Source organism: Bos grunniens, chromosome 25 (assembly GCF_055505025.1).
Source record: "Bos grunniens cultivar Pamir isolate PY7600 chromosome 25, Bosgru_T2T1.0, whole genome shotgun sequence".
Taxonomy (NCBI): Eukaryota; Metazoa; Chordata; class Mammalia; order Artiodactyla; family Bovidae; genus Bos; species Bos grunniens.
Window position 1 is genome coordinate 12,815,001 of NC_141189.1, and position 21,516 is coordinate 12,836,516.

The following is a 21,516-nucleotide window of genomic DNA, read 5'->3' on the forward strand; positions in this document are numbered from 1 at the left end:
TGTTCAGTCACTCAGTCGTGTCCAGCTTTTTGCAACCCCATGGACTGCAGCACACCAGGCTTCCGTGTCCTTCACTATCTTTTTGAGTTTGCTCAAACTCATGTCCATTGAGTGAGTGATGCCATCCAACCATCTCATCCTCTTTCTCCCATCTCTCCTTCTTCCCTCAATCTTTCCCAGCATCAGGGTCTTTTCTAGTGAGTCAGTTCTTTGCATCAGGTGGCCCAAAAACTGGAGCTTCAGCATCAGTCTTTCTAATGAATATTTAGGGTTGATTTCCTTTAGAATGGACTGGTTTGATCTCCTTGCTGTCCAAGGGACTCTCAAGAGTCTTCTCCAACACCACAGCTCAAACGCATCAATTCTTTAGTGCTCAACCTTCTTTATGGTCCAACTCTCATGTCCGTACATGACTACTGGAAAAACCATAGCTTGGACTATAGGGACCCTTATCAGCAAAGTGATGTCTCTGCTTTTTAATACGCTGTCTAGGCTTGTCATAGCTTTTCTTCCAAGGAACAAGCCTCTTTTAATTTCATGGCTGCAGCCACCATCCACAGTGATTTTGGAGCTCAAGAAAATAAAGTCTGTTACTGTTTCCATTTTATCCCCATCATTTGCCATGAAGTAATTAATGTGTTCCTGAAATAAAGGAGTTTGCTTAGAATTATTGGGTGAGATCACAGTGAGCAAATTTATTTGGACAGGTGAGGGTGCCTGTGGGAACAGTGGGCTGTGTTTTCCAAACAGGGTTGGCCATGGAACACCTACTACCATTTCATGGGTCCCATGGACTATAGTTTGGGAAATATTTCTCCAGATCCTCTGGAGAGCCACAGCATTCTCCTTCCCTGCATTCTCGTCCCAGAAACCCCGCAGGAGGACCCAGTGGTGTGTGACACTCATTGCTGGGACTTTTAAACGAATGAGTGGATAAATATTTAGTATGTTGTTTGCTGTTTTCGGGTTTCCCTGGTGGCTCAGATGGTAAAGAGCCCGCCTGCAAGGCGAGACACTCGGGTTCGATCCCTAGATCAGCAAGATCCCCTGGAGAAGAGAACCCATTCCAGTATTCTTACCTGGAGAATTCCATGGACAGAGGAGCCTGGTGGGCTACAGTCCATAGGGTCACAAAGAGTAGGACACAAGTGAGCTACTGGCTGCTAACACTTTTGCATGTTTTCTTCATGTAGATCTCGTCAGAGAAATAGCACTCTGGCTGTAGAGTCAGGAGGAGTTGAACTTCTTCTGAACAGTTTCTTTCTCTTTATCTGGTGGCCCTGTGAACTGTGGCTGAGCCGATTGCCCTCTTCACAGTTGCTGCCTCAAGCCTTGAGTCAGCTTTGTGGCCCACCTGTTGTAAATAAGTGACAGGCAAAACTCATTCTTACCTTTACTATGCATACTACCTTGCTGCTTTTTTCCTTCTCATCTACCAGTGATTTTTTAAATGGCTTTTTTTTTCCATTGTCTTTCAAAGCTACCTTAAATCCTGTTATGGTCCAAGGCAGGATAAGTGATACACTACACTTAGACCAGTCTGGCTGCCTAACTGATGAGTTGATACTGACTTGTCTGAGACTATCGGCACTTTGGGTTTATCAGTTGGGTTGATAGACAATTGATGTACAGCCTCAGCTGTGGTGAGAATTATTTAGTTTAAGAGTATACCTTTTCCCCCTCTGTGGCAAGCTCATAAAACACTCTTGTCCATATATGTTTTGCCCTCAGTGGACTTCTAGTAGGATATAAAAATAATTTACAGATGATATCCTAGAAATTTGAAGCTAATTAGAGCCTTAAATGGAGAAGGCAATGGCACCCCACTCCAGTGTTCTTGCCTGGAGAATCCCAGGGACTGGGGAGCCTGGTGGGCTGCTGTCTATGGGGTCGCACAGAGTCAGACACGACTGAAGCAACTTAGCAGCAGCAGAGCCTTAAAGCTCATCCTGTGTAGGGCTGATGGATAAATTTCAGTTGTCGTGCGGTCTCTCAACTATTAGGTAGCGGCTTGGAGTGTGTTGAGGACTCTGAACCAAGAAGGAATAAAGGGCTGGATTGATTAGTGATGTCTGCCAGGGGTGTGGCTCGAAGGGGAGGAAGTATGAGCTTCCTATGTCTCCCTCTTTTGACAGATGAAGACCCCTGAGATGGGGGTGACACTGGAGATTAAATGTCCTTACTCTGAGTGCAGACACATTTTACCTCATCTTGCTGAAGTAGTTCTTTTTCTTCCAACCGTAGTTAGTTAACCAGAGCACTGGTAAAAAGGTAGCTGCTTCTAGATTTCCCATTGAGTTAATTATAAAGTTAAAAAAAAAAAAGAACCCTTTTCTTCATTCCTTTTCCCTGTTTCTGAATTAAGAAATAAAACTGTTCCATAGTCAGACTTACCAAATTGTTCTTATCTACAGTGAACTGTGTTATTTTTATTCAATTTTTAAAAAATAAAGCCTGCTTTATTGAGATATACCCTCCAGGTAAGTTATTGGATTGGTTAAAAAGTTCACTCAGGTTTTTCTGTAAGATGTTGCAACCTAATGAACTTTTTGGACAGCCCAGTATTTTTCCCCAAGGTACTTATTTGGTCAAGGATGTTGTTAGCCAATGCCAGACCAACACATTTAAGACTCCTTTTTAAAAAAAGGAACATCTTAGAAAAATCAAATTTGGCAAGTTTGCTATCTTCGTATACAGTCCTGATAAAAGTCACACTGTGTGTGGGTGCTAAGTCACTTCAATTTTGTGACCCTCTTTGTGACCCCGTGGACTGTAGCCCAAGAGGCTCCTCTGTCCATGGGACTCTCCAGGCAAGAATACTGGAGTGGGTTGCCATGCCCTCCTCCAGGGGATCTTTCCAACCCAGGGATCAAACCCACGTCTTATGTCTCCTGCACTGGCAGGCAGGTTCTTTACCACTAGGGCCACCCGGGAAGCCCAGATGTCATGTTAGGAGATATTAATCTTTTCAAATAATAATCCAGATGCAATTGAGATGAACAGCTTGGCTCTTAAGGATTTTTTTTTTTCCTGAGACAATAGAATTTTTTTCCCTGGGTACTTTCCTAATGCAAATCAGTGTGGTTTTGTTTCTTCTTCTTTGCCTTAGTTCATTAGGAATCAAGTCAGCGGTCTCGCTTGCATATTTGCTGATGGAACATCCCATCACATCTTCATAAGCACTGGAGAGATGAGTTTCAGGTGTCCAGGGACAGGGCAGAATGTTGTTATTGTTCAGTCACTAAGTTGTGTCCAACTGGTTAGGACCCCATGAACTGTAGCCCACCAGGCTTCTCTGTCTGTGGGATTTTCCAGGCAAGAATACTAGAGTAGGTTGCCATTTCCTTCTCCAGGGGATCTTCCCAGACCAGGGATCGAACCTGTGTGTCCTGAATTGGCAGGCGAGTTCTTTCCCACTGAGCCACCAGGGAAGCCCATAGGGCAGAATAGGTGCAATTCCTACATCATTTTTTCAAGCTCTTCTTCCAGGGGTCTGTGGACTGCTTTCCCCTGACATGAGTCAAGCTCTTTAGTGTCATGGAACCCATCTTTTAGGACTCTCTCCGTCGGGCTAAATGATTGGATTCACATTTCCACTGGTGTAGTTGCCTTGCTTGTCAGTCGATTGAGGAGAGGTGTTCGGACCCATTTAGTTGAAAGATTGGCTAGGTTGGGAACTAGGGCAAAGCTGCCCTGAAGGCACCATTTCTTTCCTCATCAAATATGATTCATAATCAGCCTGGAAGAAGCAGGAAGATCATAGAGGATGACCAACTGCCGTGAAGCTGATTGTTCGCACAGTGGATGCCGAGATGCCTTCCACACCAGGATCAAGGATTTCAGTGACCTGGGCATTCACATGATAGGGCCTTTGAAAATAACCAGCAGTGGCTTGGTGGAACCATCTTCTCTAAAATGTATCAGGCCTCAAAGCACATTTCTGTCTTCTAGCCGCCAGCAGCCCAGTGCCAATTAGAGTCAACATACTTGACAGGTTCACTCTCGGAACCCAGAGAAGAGCGGAGCTTCGGGGCTGGAAGCCAGGCTGCTTTCCTACTGACCTTCGGCTGTGCAGATGTGCGCTGGGCAGCCGCTGGGCTGCCTGCTGAACGGGAGTGCGGTAGGTGTGCTGCCCAGCCCTATCGACAGTCCAGGAGGCTGCTTCCTGTCCGCCCTCCCCCTCACTGGGTACCACATGGCCTCTTAGTTCTTCAGGAAGGAGAGCAGGTCACAGAGGTGGGTGAAGTAGGTCAGAAAGAAGGCAATCTCTAGTGGGGTAGGGACTGCCTACATATTTGCCCGGAGGAATTGTCTCCTGTGGGAAAAGGGTTCCAAATTAAGCCTTAGGATATAAGCCCTACCCCCGAAGGTGCTTTGGTCCTCAGGGCTACAACTGCGGGTCTTCTCTTTGTCGACCTTGCTCTCCAGCCAAACACGCCAGACTCCCTGTAGAATTGCTGGCGTGTGTGGGGAGAATCAGGTTACTTTTTAATTGAAAAATAAATTTCTTCTTGAGAAAATGGGAACACTAAGACCTTCCAGGCAAATGGGAGAGTTAATAGATGTTCCAGGGTCTAGGCCTAAGACAGGGAGCTTGATCTGTAATTAATCCATCACCATGGGGGTCTGTGGATAAGCTTCAAGGAGCCCAAGAATCAAAAATGGATTTCAAGTTTTGTTTATCTGTGCACTTGTACATTTGCCTCAGAAGAAGGTCCATATCTTTTCATCAGATTTTTGAGTAGATCTGTAACAACAGCAACAGAAAAAGTCAAGAGGCACTACTTACTCTGACAAGGATCACATATGCCCAACCGTTTCTTGAGAGGCACCCTGTTTGTCACCAGGTCCATTCACCTTCCTGACTCCCTACCCACCCAGAGCCTTAACAGACAGAGGTGGATGGACCCTGAGTGCCAAAGGAAAAGTTTCGGGAAACTTGCACTTGTGTAAAAGACACTTTCCAATCACTTATTCCGTTTTTCTTCAGGCAACTTTCCAATGTGGTGTAACTGGCTTTTTCTTCAAGCTTTTATATTTTATATTGTTCGTACCGTATGTGTCTATTTTAAAGTTTCTCCATTCTGATTTTTTATCACTTGGCCAAAGGTGGCACCAAAATTGAGCTTTGGCTTGTATATAGCAACGTTTGTTTTTGCCCAAAATAACGAAAATGAGGATTTTAGCACTTGTCCTATCTAGCCCCTTCCTTTCACAGTGGAAGCCCACAGATGTTAGGTTGCTTCCTCAAGGTCACACATCTCGTTGGTAGTACAGGTAACGAGTCACTTTATCCTTTGTCCTTACTGAAGAAAGGAAGTTATAGAATAGGGTTTTACAAATTTCAGAGTTTTCTTTATGGTTATCATTAAAAGAAGACACAGAGTGGCTGTGTGAAAGTCTTTCTTCTTGGCCCTTTTCAGATCTGTAACCAGCTGGCTCAATGGGAAAGAATCTACCTGCCAGTGCAGGAGCCTCAAGAGACACAGGTTTGATCCCTGGGTCAGAAAGATCCCCTGGAGTAGGAAATGGCAACCCACTCCAGTATTCTTGCCTGGAAGATTCCATGGACAGAGGAACTGGGCTGGCTACAGTCCATGGGTCGCAGAGTCAAACACAGCTGAGTGACTGAGCAGGCACACACACATCCTTTCCTGAATCCCCTTCTTCCCATTCTCCCTGCCCGCCCCCTTCTTCCTTAGCACACTGGCTTACAAGGTGCCCTTGGCAGGGCCCTGCAGAGAGCCCCTGGGCCCTCTAGGGGCTGGGCTCTCAAACGCCTGTGGCCACTCATGGAGAGTGCACACGTTTGTCCATGCGCTGTTGCTTTAAACAATCCATCTCCCCACCACACTGCCCAAAAGCATAGGAAGGTCAGGAGACAGGGAGAGGAAGACTAGCACGGAGTAGCCCTCCCACCCCCCATGGGGAAATTTGAGACTTGCTTCCAGGTCTAGAAGCACCTCTTCTGCTGGCAAAAAGCTGCAGTTGCTGTTCAGCGCTCAGTCGTGTCCAACTCTGCTGCCCCATGGACAGCAGCCCGCCAGGCTCCTCTGTCCGCGGAGATTCTCCAGGCAAGAATACTGGAGTGGGTTGCCATTTCCTTCTCCAGAGGCTCTTCCTGACTCAGGAATTGAATCTGCGTCTCTTGTGTCTCCTGCATTGGCAGGCGGGTTCTTTACCACTAGCTCGGGGTCTGTTAATGAATTCTTGTCTGTTTTCTTCTTCATCGTTCTTAGTGACTTTTAGAAACTGTGTCTGTTCTTTTTCTTTCTTTTTAAATGTTCCTATAATTATTTTTAACTTTTTATGTCATTGGAATATAGCCAATTAACAACATTGTGACAGCTTCAGGTGCACAGCAGAGGGACTCAGCCACACACACACACACACGTACCCATTCTCCCCCAGACTCCCTTCCCATCCAGGCCGGAAACAGGCTCTTTTTTTTCTTTTTAATATTTATTTATTCGCTTTGTTGGGTCTTAGTTGTAGCAGGCAGGATCTTCGCTGTGGCACACGGGATTCTCTCTAGCTGGGGCTCCCAGGCTCAGCAGTTGTGGCACGAAGGCTTAGTTGCCCCTCAGCTTGTGTGATCTTAGTTCCCCAACCAGGGATCGATCCCATGTTCCCTGCATTGGAAGGCAGATTCTTAACCACTGCACCACCAAGGAAGTCCCTATGACCGTACTTACCTGGCGCTTTCTGTAGGGCCAGAGATGTTCGGCAGAGAACCCCTGTCTTACACATAAGAACTCCTTTCACCTCTGTTCAGATTGTCGCGCCATTTTGCCGCCTTTAAAAAAACGTGCTGTATATATAACCTAGATTATGTCCCTATAAAGTCCATTCATAACTCCCTCACGAGCTTAGCAAAAGTGTGTCTAGACGATTTTTTTTGGCCCTCCCTCCCAAAACTCTTTGGGTTAAAAAATAGGGAAGGATTTGTTTGAAAACAGTGTTGCATTGTATCTTTCACCTTTTGTCCAAATAAGTTTTATTTAGAGAGAGTGGGGTAACTTATAAACCAGCTCACTCAGACCTGGCCCCTGCCCCTGGCTGGCCTTCCTACTGCCAGCAGCTTAGCCAGGTCTCCAGAAGCGTTGTACAGAAAGCTTAGACGGAGGGAAGCACTTAATTATTATCCAAATTTTTCCCTTTAGTTAAGTCTTACGGTAAGATATCCCAGAGATTATATTTTTAGCAACCACTTTAAAGAGACTGGGGAGATTAATTTAAAATTGATAATCGCATGGCAGCACCACAGCTTAACAAGCTCAAGGTCTGCCTCATGGAGCTGGCTGCTCTCAGGGGACTCTGGTTCAATTCTCTTTGCTGCCAGTTGAAATCAGAAATCACAACCGCAGTGATTAGCAGTGAATTCCCTGTCTCCGTGCCCCAGGCAGAGGCGGGAGGGGGTGGGGGGCTTGTTTTCCTGGTGGCCAGTGGTTAACCCCTTCATGGGAAGGGAGGAGAGGCAAGAGGAAAGGATTCCTGGGTGTCAGGAAGAGTCAAACACACTAGTCAAACACAGCTAGTCATCTGTATCTCTGCAGAAGCTGCCCAGGTAATCCTGAGCATCGTGAGGTCTGGACACCGTTGCTCTGCGGGGAGTGATGGTGACCAGCGGAAGAAAGAGCCTCTTGACTCAGCCAGAGGCGCCCGGTGGCCCCCATGAGCGCTGCCACCTGGAGCCGCCCAGCCCAGAAGGCTTGCAGAGGCCCCTGCTTCCATGGATGCCAAGCGCTGTGTCAAGCTGGAAGAGGGGTCTTTGTAGAAGGAAGCAGAAAAGCCTGCTCTCTGCCCCTCTTCCAGCTTTTTTGTTTTAAAAATGGCCTCTGGCTACCAAGTGGACGATTATGGATAGTCTCGTAGAGCCGCAGTAAGCAGTGTTAATGAGCTGCGGGATATCAGACACAAAAAGGAAAATATTTTCCCTGCGGGCCAAACAAAATTAATTTTAAAAATTAATGTAAACCACTAATGCTGCAGGTGCCTCCACTGAATTATGGGACTGTGACACGTACAATGCTGTATTTTTTTGCCATTGAATTTGTTATCTAAGAGGTGTGCATTGTTTGTTACGGTGTGAAAAGCTGTTTTCCCCCAGATAAGCTTGTTCATTAGTAAACTGGAGTCCTGCCACCACCCCAGTTCTTCGCACTGAAGTAATGCCTTGTAGCATAAATGCAGACAGCCGCTCTGCATTTAATATCAGAAATGTAAATCAAAAGCGTCCAGTCTGGTTGGAAATGGCTTCAGTCTTCCCCAGGATGAAATCTGTGGGAAAAAAAAAAATTCTCTCTGCTGCTTCTGACACCACTGCTTTGGCAGACAGGCCCTGAAAGAGGCTGATAATTATTAAACAAAGTATCTTGTTTCCCTACTGAGGTCTCTGGATCGCTCTGTCATTAGATTGGATTTATTTCTAGGGTTTCATTCATGCTGTGACAGCCTGGGATTGATAAGTTCTGTGTTTTAATTTCAGGCAGAAATGAAACTGGTCAAATGCAATTTGGGAGGGGAAGAGAGCCCTTGATAAGATGGCTATGCCTCTTAATGCCAAGACACAGAGCCAGAATAAGGAGGCATCTGGGTGGGGCCGGCCAGGGGGTGCAGGCTGAGCCTGCAGCCAAAGCTATCTGCACACCAGAGTCAGCCTCGGAGGAAGGACAGAGGCAGGAAATCTGCGTTAGTGCAGGCCCAGAGCACCTCTCAAACGCCAGGTCCCACGTCCAGGTTCAGGAGCACCATGGCCAGGCGGGTGTAGTGGTGGTGACTGTGGGTTTTCCTGTCTCCTGGGCTCTGCTGTCATTTCACAGGGCAGAGGGCTGGCCCAGCCCAACCCAAGACGTGTGTAGCTTCTCACTGCAAGTCCACACTGGGCTTCTCAGGGCACTGGATAAGCTCAGGGTCCATGTTTTTCTTCATAGGGAAGCCACAATCACTGACTCCTCTGATACTCTCTTTGGCTCCAATTTACTTACTGAGCAAACGCCCAGTTGAGCACTATTTCACATCTTAGGGCTGCACCAATCACCAGTGGAGAGTAGAAAGAAAACCTGATTACCAGTGAGCTCAGGGCAGGGTAATTAAGATGCTGCATGGAACAGCAGTGGAGAGCCCTGACAGGTCAACTCTTGGCAGTCCTGATGCTGCTGTGGAAACAGCTAGACTGACTGGAAGTTGGAAGGGTGTTGAGGTTGTCAGTGGGGTTCTGTGGATTTCTGTAGTATTTTACTGTGCTCAAAGCACTTCCCTGAAGAATTTAAGCTTTCAAACTGTGGTGCTGGACAAGACTTTTGAGAGTCGCTTGGACTGCAAGGTCAAACCAGTCCATCCTAAAGGAAACCAACCTTGAATATTCATTGGAGGGGCTGATGCTGAAGATGAAGCTCCAATACTTTAGCCACCTGATGTGAAGAACTGATTCAGTGGAAAAGACCCTGATGCTGGGAAAGATTAAAGGCAGGAGGAGAAGGGGACAACAGAGGATGAGGTGGTTGGATGGCATCACCGACTCGATGGACATGAGCTTGAGCAAATTCAATAAGAGTGATGGACAGAGAAGCCTGGCATGCTGCAGTTCACGGAGTCACAAAGAGTCGGCCCCAACTTAGTGACTGAACAACAACAAAGCACTCTTTCACGTGGGCAGGTGGTGCTGGGCACAGATTTGGGTGTTTTACTTCTGGATGCCTGGTACAGCACCCCGCAGTTCAGTGAGAGACTGATCTGAGCCTCTTGACCGGGGCAGCAGGCGCTAACCTTTATGGAACACCGCGTGCCAGGCATGTGGGCCAAGCGCTTCGTCTGGCTGTTTGCTCTTATTTCTCCGAAGGAGGTGTTTGGATGAGTCACATGAAATTGCCATTTTTTGTTCTGAAAAGAGAATGGCAAATTTTCGTGGCACATACTATCAGCAGTTTTATGAGGCACAATCTAATCATCTTCAGTTCAGTCGCTCAGTCGCGTCTGACTCTTTGCGACCCCATGGACTGCAGCACGCTACGCTTGGTATTCCCCAAACAGTCAAATACCAGCAGTGTCATACGTCTTTCTGTCTAATAATCTTCTGTATTTGTTTTTCAAATGGAGGAGTTCAGGCACTGAAACATACTCTAAGTCAGCAGGCACTGGATCTGGAATCTGAAGCAGGTAGTCCATCTCTCGACCCTCCTGCTGAACGGCAGCACCAGGCTGCCTCCTCCCTGGCTGGGAGACAAAGGCATGTTTCTGTAGCCTAGGTGTTCACATTGGTTCTTCCACACCCCAACCAACTCTGAGATCAAAGATGGCCGGTCAGATGAATCCCGTGTTTCCTGGAGTCTTGGGTTACACCCGTGATGCTCTGTTTAAAAAGTATGATACCTAGTGAGCACGCCAGAAATCCGGAAGATGGAAAATCTCTCTTTAGGATCTCTGCTCCTCTCTCCAGCGAAGAAAGAAATCGGTGTGGTGCCAGCAGAGGTGTTCTCAGCAGGACCTGGCCCATTAAATGAAAGACTTCCATGCTGAGCCAATCAAGAGAGACCTGGACAAAAATCAGACTCTTTCCTGCCCTGGAAGCCCATGCCTTGAATCTGTAATTCATCTGTTAAATCAAGTGTACAGCCGGTGGTTTAGCACAGAGGGGGACTGCAGGGAAGGGAAGAGAGCAGGGCAGGGGCTGCAGCACTTGAATTTCCAGCATCAGAGTCAAGTTAGGAAAAGGAAACAGGGGCTCTGATAGCTTCTTGGACCTTATGTTTCCAGCAAAGAGGAAACAGCAGGAAAGATTTTTGAAAACTGATGAGCTGGTGGAAGGCATTAGAACAATGGCGGAAGCGGCAGAGGCCCCAGGGGCTGAATCAAACAGTTCCACTATTACCTTTCAACAGACTGAACAAAGTTCAGGATTTTTTTTGTTTATGGGACTTGTAGCCATTTTTAAACTTTCATTTTTCATAATGTCACAGATAATCTTTTTATCTATTATCCACTGGCTCTTTTCTGAGAGGCATTTGCATCAAATAGTCCTGCGCAGATCATGACTGTCTCTAGTGGGGAAACCGGCTTGAAATGAAAGGTTATTCACTCCCTCTGCTTTCGCTGGCTTTGTTCTTGATTCTCACACATTTTTTTTTTTTTTTTAAAACATCTGAATTCGGGTATTTCTGGAGTTTTTCTTTAGAAACCCTTCCATTCTGAGATCTAAGCATATTCAGACTCCAGTCTCTATGTCAGGGGTTACAAAGCTGATGTTCACTGAAAGTGAAGCATCGACTTTGAAACGTTTGTCAGATACCCCATGTCCTCCAAAATCCCTTCAGAGCATTTCCTACCGAGGCGGCAACCATTAAAAGGCATAAAAAGGCGGGCACTCACCCAGTGGGGGGGCCTCTTTCTTGGGCGCCAGCCCCCCACTGGTGGTGGAGCTGTGGCCTTTGCAGCGTGCACTGCTGGACGTGAGCTGGGCCTTCCACTAGCACGGAGGGTGGGTCTGGGGGCTGGATAGCCTCCCGCCCCTCCTCCCATGTGGGCACTAATGGCCCAGGCTTGCCCAGCAGGGAGAAGTGGGGCTGCGTGGATAGACCGTGGTGGGGAACCAAGGGGCTGCCTGGGCTCATGGGGAGAGGAGGCAGAAAGCAGCCCATTGTATGAAAACACCATTGAAAAATAGTGACCTAAGTCATGGGGATATCACCAGTGGTTTCTGTTCCGTTTCTGTTACTTAGCTCATCCCCCCAAGCTGCTGGGGGGCTGGGGGCGGGGAGGGGCAACCTGAGCTGTTCTCAGGCCTAGTGACAAAACCTGTCGTAAAAGCATCCTCTTCCTCTCCGGCTACCTCCTCCACCAATCGCGACACAGAGCCCAGAAACACTGCTTTCCCTCCTGGCAGGGACACGGAGCAGCAGGGCCCCCGCCACTGATGTGCTCAAACCGTGCACTGAGCTTGCTTCCAAACTGCTGTTCTCAGGTCAACAGTGACCTCACAGAACAGTGACCAGGAGCATGTTTTCTGTCTGTGTATCTGAAGAGTCCCCAAAACAAGGGAATAGCGGGCCCAAAGAAGTACTGACAGGCCCCTCTGGCCCAAGGGCAGTGCTTTGGGGTGCTGGCCACGCTGCCTCTCCCAAGGCCTGCAGGTGGCCATGAGGCTCTCATCTATCACAGGACAGGATGGCCAGGGAGGCTGAAGTGATGGCCGAGTTTGCTGGGCTGGTGGCTGAGTGAGCCTTAGAACGTAGATCTTTCTGGGTCTAAATTCCTTGATCCTACCCTCTCCCGCCTTCCTGAGGCATCTGAACTTCTTGGGGGCATGCCGATCCTGTATTCTAAGGACTTTTTAGATCGATGGTGGCTGCTGTGCAGACTTGCTCTGAAGAGCAAGGCAGCATTGTTGGAGTGAAAAGAGAAAGTAAAAGTGTTTATCTCTCAGTCAGGTCCTACTCCTTGTGACCCCATGGACCGTAGCCCACCAGGCTTCTCTGTCCATGGAATTCTCCAGGCAAGAATACTGGAGCGGGTAGCCATTCCCTTCTCCAGGGGATATTCCCTTCCCAGGGATTGAACCCAGCTCTCCTGCACTGCAGGCCGATTCTTTATCATCTGAGTCACCAGGAAAGTAACTAACTTCTTTGTCCCTATGCTGGTCGTGCCAGACCTTTGAGCCAGTCATCATACTTTTATATTTTATGACTGAAAAGAAATTTCTGTGAAGTCATAAATATACTAGAAGGCCTTGTAACTAAACACAAGAAAGAGTTCTCTCCTTAGGTGTGGGAATCTCCCACAATGTGGCAGGAATGTAGAAATCACAACTAAACATAACAGATTCCCCAGTTGTAACAAACACACATGTAGCAGAGGCTGTAAAACTCTGCTGTTAAGCAAAAGGTAGTTTGTAAAATGTAGCTTTCCTCCTTGACTGTAGCTTTTCTGCAAGAACTCTTTAGTTTCATTGTATAGAAATTTATCACACTTTGAATAAGTAGAGTGCCTGCTAAATTGTTTCTCTGTAACTTAGACCAGAGTTAAAGGGAACTGTAGTTAATGCTTCAGCATCCAGATTTACAAACGTACCTGGATAGGCAACATGGGGTCAGCGGCAAGCCAACACTGAACTAAGACTTGGGAGCTATGAGTTCTAGTCCTGTACGTGCTAAATCGCTTCAGTACCGTCTGACTCTTTGCCACCCAATGGACGATAGCCTGCCAGGCTTCTCTGTCCATAGGATTATCCCAGCAAGAATACTGGAGCGGGTTGCCATGCCCTCCTCCAGGGGATCTTCCTACCCCCAGCTCGAACTTGCATTTCTTATGTCTCCTGCATTGGCAGGAGGGTTCTTTACCACTAGCGCCACCTGAGACGCCCTCTAGGCCTGGCCTGCCCCCAGCTATGACTTGAACAGGTGTCTCTGCTTCTGTAAACCTCAGAAAACAAGAGTGAGACAACCTGCCCTTCCCACACCCTCCCCCCTTGGTGGATTGGTAGGAGTTCCAAGGCAAATTAGAAAGATTGGGTGCAGCTGAGTATAGCCTGGTGCCAGGGCTTACCAGGTATGTATGAGAGACCTAATTTACTTGTGTCCACCTAGGAGTTTTTTTTTTTTTTAAAAGAAATAAATGTTTTATTTATGGGTTTTTTGGTTTTGGGTTTTTTTTTTTTTTTGCTGATCTGCGTGGCATGCGGGATCTTCCCCAGCCAGGGTTAGAACCCATACCCCCTGCAGTGGAAATGGAGTCTTAACTACTGGACTGCCAGGGAAGTCCCCCACTTACCTTTGGACTCTCAGGATATGCTGTTACCCATTACTGGGGGTAGAATAGAGTTGAGATCCACACCAGCTCACCTTTGAAAGGAAGCCTTTGTTCCTGGCAATATGATTACACACCTTCAGGTGCCCCGGGCCTCATTCACACTCCCCTGCCTGCCACATGCTTCCCAGTCCACACACTTCTCTCACACGGACCTGGCCGTGAGCAGGTAATCCCCCACCCCTCAGCTTGGCTGCTGCTGCCGTTGCCATGTCTCTCAGAAACTGTGCAGCTGCCAAGCACGAAGAAACAAACCTGTAGGTCTCCTGGGAGTTCACGCATCACCTTATGGCTGAGTCCTCAACAGAAATTGCAGTCTGTAAAAATATTAACAATTAAAAATTATGTGTTTCAAATGTAATATATGCGCACTGATAACAGAAAATCCAACACACAGTAAGACAAAATACTCACATGTGCCATGTGAGATGCTTTTCTCACATTTGTATTGCTTGTTCAGTATGAAACTCCAAGGAAAGGGCAGACCCTTCCTGCTTCCCTTAACATTTTGGCACGGGCTGTAGCGTTAGGTTTAGGGGCTTAGGTTCTGGAGCCAAACCGCCTAGGTTTGAATCCAGTTCTGCCCCTTGCAAGCTCTGTGACCTTGGACAGGGGTTTTGACATGTTTATAATTCCATTTTCTCAACTATAAATTGGGCTTCCCTGGTGGTTCAGACGGTAAAGAATCTGCCTGCAATGCAGGATACCCAGGTTCGATCCCTGAGTCAGGAAGATCCCCTGGAGAAGGGAATGACTACCCACTCCAGCAACGTCTCAGAACATGGCAGCCCAGGCCGCCCTCAATGCTGTGACCTCCCCTGTCAAAATGAAAGGAGGATGGGGTGAGACTGGTGATCCTTAGAGTTAGAAACAAAAAAGCGCCCCAGGCCGCAGCTCTGCTCCTCTCCTTCCAGAATCCTCCCTCGAGGGGCTGTGACTGTGGCCTAGTGGAGGGCAGGCACTTCTTCATGCTCAATGCTGGCCACGCCACCTTGACCATAGCCTCCGCTCTGTCCTTGCTCACATGACCACAGGAAGCAGCTCTTTCTGGCAGCAGTTCTCAAACTTGAGTGTGCACCAGAATCACCGGGAGGGCCTGTAGAAACACAGACTGCTGGTGGTCCCACCCCTGGGGTTTCTGACTCAGTAGATCTGGGGTTCAGCCCAAGAATTCACAGATCTGAGAGGTCCCTGGACGATACTCCAGGGACCACGCTTTGAGAACCTGTCCTTTGACAGCCCTGGTTCGCAGCCCTTGCTCCCTGCTTGGGAACATGACAGGATGGCTCAGATGCTGAGCGCTGCAAATTCAAGTTCCAAACACAAGGCGCCCAGGCAGGAATGCTTCTTGACCGTGCATTAGGGCCACAGAGAGGTACAGTAGCTTTCCAGTCCTGGGCCAGGAAAGCTCTCTCCAGCTGCCGCTTCTATGGATGGAGGTTGCAAAGGTTGGACTAGAAACAGTGAGCAGAATGGGTGAAGGAGTGGGTGAGTGCACCGACTTTGGTGAGGGATAAACATAGTTCAGTTGGTAAAGAATCTGCCTGCAGTGCAGGAGACCCGGGTTCAATTCCTGGGTTGAGAAGATACCCTGGAGAAGGAAATGGTAACCCACTCCAGTATTCTTGCCTGGAGCACCCCATGGACGGAGGGGTTACGCCTGTAATGCCTTACGTGGAAAGACTGTAAGGCTTCAGTCCATGGAGCTGCAAGAGTCAGACATGACTTAGCAACTAAACCACCACCGCCAAACACGTCTAGAAGGGCTTCCCTGATGGCTCAGTGGTAAAGAATCCGCCTGCAGTGCAGGAGATGCAATAGACGTGAGTTCTGTCCTTGGGCCAGGAAGATCCCCTGGAGGAGGAAATAGCAGCCCAACTCCAGTATTCTTGCCTAGAAAATTCCATGGCAGAGGGGGCTGGCGGGCTACAGTCCATAGGGTCACAAAGAGTCGGACACCACTGAGCACGCACAGGCAGGCAAGCGTGTCCAGAACCAGCCAACTGAGGCAGAGAGTAAGAATGATTGCTAGTGGCTCTGTGGGCAGAGTTGCGAAGCTGACATTGAAGCCACGCCTTTTAGGGGTCAGTGCTATTTGTAGGAGTGTCTTTGGCCACCTGTTTTTGACTATTCCCTCAGGGAATTCTGTCTCTTCAGCACATCCTCTTGGTTAAGGAGCATTGAAGTGTTGTGGTGGAAACTCGGAATTGGAAGCTTGGGTTTGCGTGCCTGCTCTGACACTAGCTCAGGAGCAAGGAGGTTTCAGAACCATTCCAAGCCTCAGTTTCTTAATACGTAAGACGGAGATAATATTCTTTGATCTGCCAGTCTGACCTAACTGCATCATTCAGTGTTGTGCTGTGACTTCCTGGAAGCGTCCCTGAGGTTAGGGCTGTGCAAGGAAGGCGACCACGAGGGTAGCTCCTGTGTTCTTTGAAAATCCTAGACGGGAGGAGCCCTGAGGCCCGGCCGTCTTCTCCACCCACTCACCTTCAGGAGCCACTCCAGCCTTTAATTTTTGGTGTCCTCCTGTGAACCGTGAAGTCTATTGGAGTCAATTCAGAACCCGAATTTTCTGGCTGTAAATTGTGTGCGCCCATTGTCAACTGAAGACTCAGGTAGAGGCTGTAACGTCTAAACACTCAAACGGCAAGGAACGTTTCTTCCAAACCGCCGGGCTGGGTGGGTGGGGCAGCCTTGTGGTTCCAGGCAACGACCGCCAATTTTTCACGCCGCCCCCCGAGCCTCACAGTGCTTCAGGGAGGCCCTGCCCACCCCCTCGCCCCCATCCTCGGCCCTGCTCTGTTCTTGCCTCCCTGCCGGGTCGGGATGCGGAGCCGGCAGAAAGTGCACGCGCTCTGCCTGGAGGCGGTCAGGCCGCGCCGGCGCGCCGGGCTCGCTGCAGCCAATCGGCGCGCGCACCGCGGGTGACCTCCCCCGGGCCCGGCATAAATCGTCAGGTTGCCCCGCCGCGGGTCTCAGTCTTCGGGGCTAATTAGCAGAGCCGGTCATGAGTGGCGCGGACGGCCTTCCGCGGGCCGGGGAGCGGCGCGGGCGGGCGGCGCGCTTCTCGGGGGCCGAGACCTCCCTGCACCGCGGGTAGACGGCTGGCGCGGCCGCTGCCCGGAGCCGCTGTCGGGCCCGCTTCCCCCGACCTCGGCCGCTCGGTGCCGGCACCCGGAGAGGAGGGTTAGGCTGGCCCGGGCGAGGACGCCGCGCGGCCGCCACCATCTCCCCTCGGACCCTCGGCTCGGCTCTCCCGCGGCCGAGGCGCAGCACATCCCGCCTGCCTGCGGACCTCAGAGGCGCCTTTCCCAGAGACTCTGAACTTCTGGAAATCCCGAGACCGCGTCGTGGGTTTTGTTTTTGTCTTCAACTTGGCTTTGGGATTCTCTGGCCACCTGGATACTCCGTTCCTCTGTGGGTAAGTCTCCCATGATCGCAGCGCCAGGAACCAAACCCGGGGAGCGTCCGCCTTTAAAATCCCCAGCCCAGAGGTGCTCGGGGCTGGACACAGCACCCGACACCTGACCACGTAAGGGCTCTCTGATCCCACCTTTCCTTTGACGGGGAGAAATATCATTTCATGGCAGAATTTTCTTTAAGCACATTGTCTGTTAGGATTGGCAATTACTAACCAGGAAAATGAGTAGCAATTAGGAGTTCAGTAATAAATGGAAGTCTTTTGTCCTAATTGAGTGGAATTACTGACGGGGTAATGGCAACACTGAATTCTTCAGTTTAATTAAGAGTTTATATAATTATAGTGCACTTTTTATTTCTTGGGGGAGCCATGGGGTAGGAATTAAATAAGCAGTGCGATGGGTAAGAAACCCATTTAATGGATAAGTAACCGGTGCGTTGAATTAAATGTGGGTGCCTTGCTCAAGCGATGGAAATTTAGATGAAGTCCTAATAGAAGGATGTGGCAGCTTGGGCTAAGCAGGACTTCCTTTAGGCTGCTAATTCCTGTCTGATACAAACCTTTGTAAAAATTATAGCTCATCTCTGACACAGGCACCTTAACATGCAGCTGTTCCGAAGACAGCAGAGCTCGGTGCTCACTACAGTGGGATTAGCTCTCATCCCTGCTTTGTGAAACAGTGTTTTCCACGTTCCCGGAGAACGAAATGAGAGGGTCATTTGAGAGTGCTTTGCTGTCTGGGTTTTCTGTACCAAAAAAAATCTCCTGATTGCGCTGTTCAACTGTAATTGTTGATAGCTGAGGGGGCTGGCAAGCCCCACTGAAGTCACATGGCCTCCAAGCGGAGCGAGCGTGTAGGGTGGAATTTGTTTGAGGACTAATCTGTAATTATAAAGATGCGATTTTCCTCTTTGGTGGTGTATTGTTTCCTTTACTATGATGCTGTCAAGAAATTGTTCGCCTCGTGGGAAGCAGAGAAATCCCTTCTCAGGATAATTTTCTTGTTTTTTGTTTTTTTGTGTGTGGAGGTTTCTGGGAATCCTTTTTAACCCTGCATTGGGATGCATGTGTTCATTCCTGTCAGAAGCTCCAGCAGGTTTGGAAATCACTGGGTTTCCAGTATACAGGAAATAATCAGCGGGTCGATTAATACTTATCTGTCCCTCGGCTGCTGCTGCTTGCTTACATGAAGTCTAGAGTTTTCAACAGGATGAGCAAGGACTGCTTTCTCCAGAGAGCTCCCAGGCCACAGAGTGGTCTTGGGGGACGCCGTGAAACTTGTACTTCACCCCAGAAGACGCAGCAGATGGCAGGGACAGAGCCGCACATCTCTTCTGCTCTGGGTTTTAAAGTTTGCTAGGCCTTTGGGAACCTCTCCGTCGTTCCCTCTGTTAACGAGAGAAAGCAGTGGTGGAAGGCTGTTCATGGTGTCTCCCAGCCTCAGGTGCACCAGAGGAGCCTGGGGACAGAGCTGGGAAGTGGCTTGGGGCTGTGCCGATGCTACTGCCCACAGTTTGAAGGACTTTTCCTACCCTGGTTTTTCCTCTGTCTCTCAGCCCTGTTTTGTCATGACTGCCGTGAAAGTCAAACAACACGGTTAAAACAGCTACACCTGCCCCCGAGAATGAACCGTGGCTTCGTGGAGCAGGCTTATTTTGTTGGTTTGATTGGTTTGCTGCTGCTTCTCTTTTATGTTCTCCCCCTCAAGCCACAGCAGAGTCCTTCCCAGACAGATTCTTGAACATACGACACAGGTGGGGATTTGAGACTTGCAGCATTCGAGCGCGACACACTGCCACGTTTCCTAACTTTTCATAAGCGGTCATTATTAAAGAGCACAGCTTCCTATTGGCTGTCCTTTTCCTCAGCTCTCACAGTTCCTTCACATACCTGCCTGTTAACTGTTTAAAAAGCAGTTCTGTGATACAAGAGTCAAGGATGGCTATTATTTCTTTCCAAACTTCTGCCCTGGTTTACCCAGTCCCCTGATTCTTGTCCTGGATAGTGGGTGTTTGGTGTGATGGCATGGAAGTTTCCCTCCATGATAACATCTTGAAGGTTTGGTTTCAACTTACCTCTCTTCTTTTTATAATCTGCCACCCCTCCATTCGTCTAAAATCAGCCTGAACTAGTAGAAAAATCGAGAAATAGATTATGGGGCTCCCAGCAAGTTCAGAGTAGATTCCAAACCCTTAGTGAAAGGCTCCGACATAGAAACAAGACACCAGTGGCCTCTCGGCTCTCGGAACACACTGTTAGTCTGAGGGCAGAAGACACTGGAAAAGATTTGGCGGTCACAACCCCTGCTTGTGTATTTTTTTGTCTTCTTTCCCACTCAGTCTCAGGCTCCCTGGACAGGCTGTGTTGTGGGTTTCCGTCACCACTTGTCTGCTGGTTGCACAACACACATGACTGACTTTTGCCCAAGTGATGCCCCGCAGCCATGCTGTAACAATAGAGCATAGAAGAAAGTATTCCTCGTGTTGGTCTGGGCCCCAGTCCAAAGGGATGAACTACTGAAAGTACCTGAAAGGTGTTGTTGAAATACACTCACCCATAACCCGGTTCCTTGGCCTGAATCTCAAGGGCAGGGTAATGTCAGCGCCTTCTTGTTGCCTCTAAAGTGAGATGACCTTTTCCATGTAGTGCCCAAGCTGCTGGCTCGTAGACTCTTCCCATCGTGGCGTCAGAAGGCTGCTCCAGATCGCAGGGACCCTGGCCTGGGCTTCTCCTGGAAGTTTGTCGGAAATGCTGAGCCCCACACCTGTGCCCTGATTTTTCAAATCAGAATCTCCTTTTCTAACAAGAGCCCCCCGGTGATATGGTATGTGTTTTGACAGATTGCCACCTCCCTTGATGCAGACGGATAGCGTTTAGCAAGCTCGTTATTTCCGCGGGAGGATCAGTATGTGTGGGAGGGAAGCGGGTAGGTGGAAGGAGAGGTCAAGCTGGGGTCTGCGCCTGGAGACAGGCTTCCCTGACCACGTGGGTGGCTCCAGAGCAGCATCGGCCTTCTCTGCCCCTTGCTGGGCAGTCCTACTGCCAGCCCTCCTGGCAGCTGGCTAGCCATTCCTTCACTGGATGGTGCCCAGCAGGCACACGGGAGTGGGGAGAGGCACCGCTCTAGGCTGGGGTTCTCGAAATGTGCCTCCAGACCAGCGAGACCTTCCACACGGGGACTGGTCAGAGACGCAGAGTCCTGAGGCTCGCCCTAGACCTGCGGAGGCAGACGCTGTAGGGGTGGCGCCCAGCTTGCCTGTGTTAAACCAGTTCTCCACACACAGCTGCATGCTCAAGTTTGAGAACCATCCCCTCCAAGGCAGCCTTTTTTTTTTTTTTTTAATAACAATTCTAAGGAGAGAAGGTTCACATTCTATCTCTGTAATAAAACTTCTCAATTTCCAAGTGTTCAAGTCGGTCATTTGTGACTTGTGTATTCACAAGGTTTTGTGCAACTGTCACTAAAAATTCCAGAACCAGTTTCACATCCAGTTTCATCACACCAGAAAGAAACCCCCTTACCCATTAGCAGTCGCTCTCCACACCCCTCTCCCAGGGCTGATGGCCACTCGTCTGCATTCTGTCTCTATGGAGATGCCTGTTCTGGACATTTCATAGAAATGGAACCATACGGTGTCACCTCTTGTGTCTGTCTTATTTCACTTGGCATAATGTTTTTGAGATCGATTCATGTTGTAGCATGTGTCAGGACTTCATCTCCTTAAGTAGATAAATAGGGTTGCATTGTATGGATATACCACATTTTATTTACAGGTTGACGAACATTTGCGTTGTGTCCGTTTTTTGGCTCTTAAGAATAATGCTATGGTGAACATTCTTGTACAAGCTCTTGTATGGACCTACTTTTGCAGTTCTCTTTAGGGAAATAACCAGGAGTAGAATTGCTGGGTTTTCAGTGTAAATCTGTGTTCAGCTTTTTGAGGAACTTCCCGGCTGTTTTCCAAAGCAGCTCCACCATTTTGCATTACCACCATCAGAGTCCCAGTTTCTCCATAACCTCTCCAACACTTGTTATTGTCTGTCTTTTTATTCCAGCTTTTCTAATGATCATGAAGTGGTGTCTCCGCATGGCTTTGATTTACATTTCCCAGTGACTAATGATGTTGAGTATCTTTCCTTGTGTTCCTTGGCCGTCTTCGTATGTGTTTTAAGGAAACCTCTATCGAGATCCTTTGTAGGAGCAACTTGTACTCCTTGAGGGGCCCCTCAGGATGTCTGCTATGCATCTTGACCTCAGCAGTTGCTTTAGGATTTATAAAAGAAAGCCATGG

The 21,516-nt window shown here is 48.8% G+C and overlaps 1 protein-coding gene and 1 long non-coding RNA gene across 18 annotated transcripts in view; both read left to right on the forward strand.

The window, feature by feature from the left end:
• The window catches only part of LOC147345030 (uncharacterized), a 145,997-nt gene extending 129,078 nt beyond the window's left edge, over positions 1-16,919 (forward strand). For both annotated transcript variants that reach the window (XR_015154495.1, XR_015154496.1), the window contains one exon: positions 1-16,919. This exon is cut by the window's left edge and continues 3,731 nt beyond it. This is a non-coding gene — a long non-coding RNA (uncharacterized LOC147345030).
• AUTS2 (activator of transcription and developmental regulator AUTS2) overlaps positions 1-21,516 on the forward strand; it is a 1,218,095-nt gene that overhangs the window by 999,414 nt on the left and 197,165 nt on the right. Inside the window, exon 1 of one of the 16 annotated variants that reach the window (XM_086374666.1) lies at positions 17,087-17,224. The exons of the other annotated variants lie outside the window; for them this stretch is intronic. The gene's annotated coding sequence lies outside the window, so the exon portion shown is untranslated. Of the gene's footprint in view, positions 1-17,086; positions 17,225-21,516 lie in introns of those variants that run through there. 16 annotated transcript variants of the gene reach the window in all.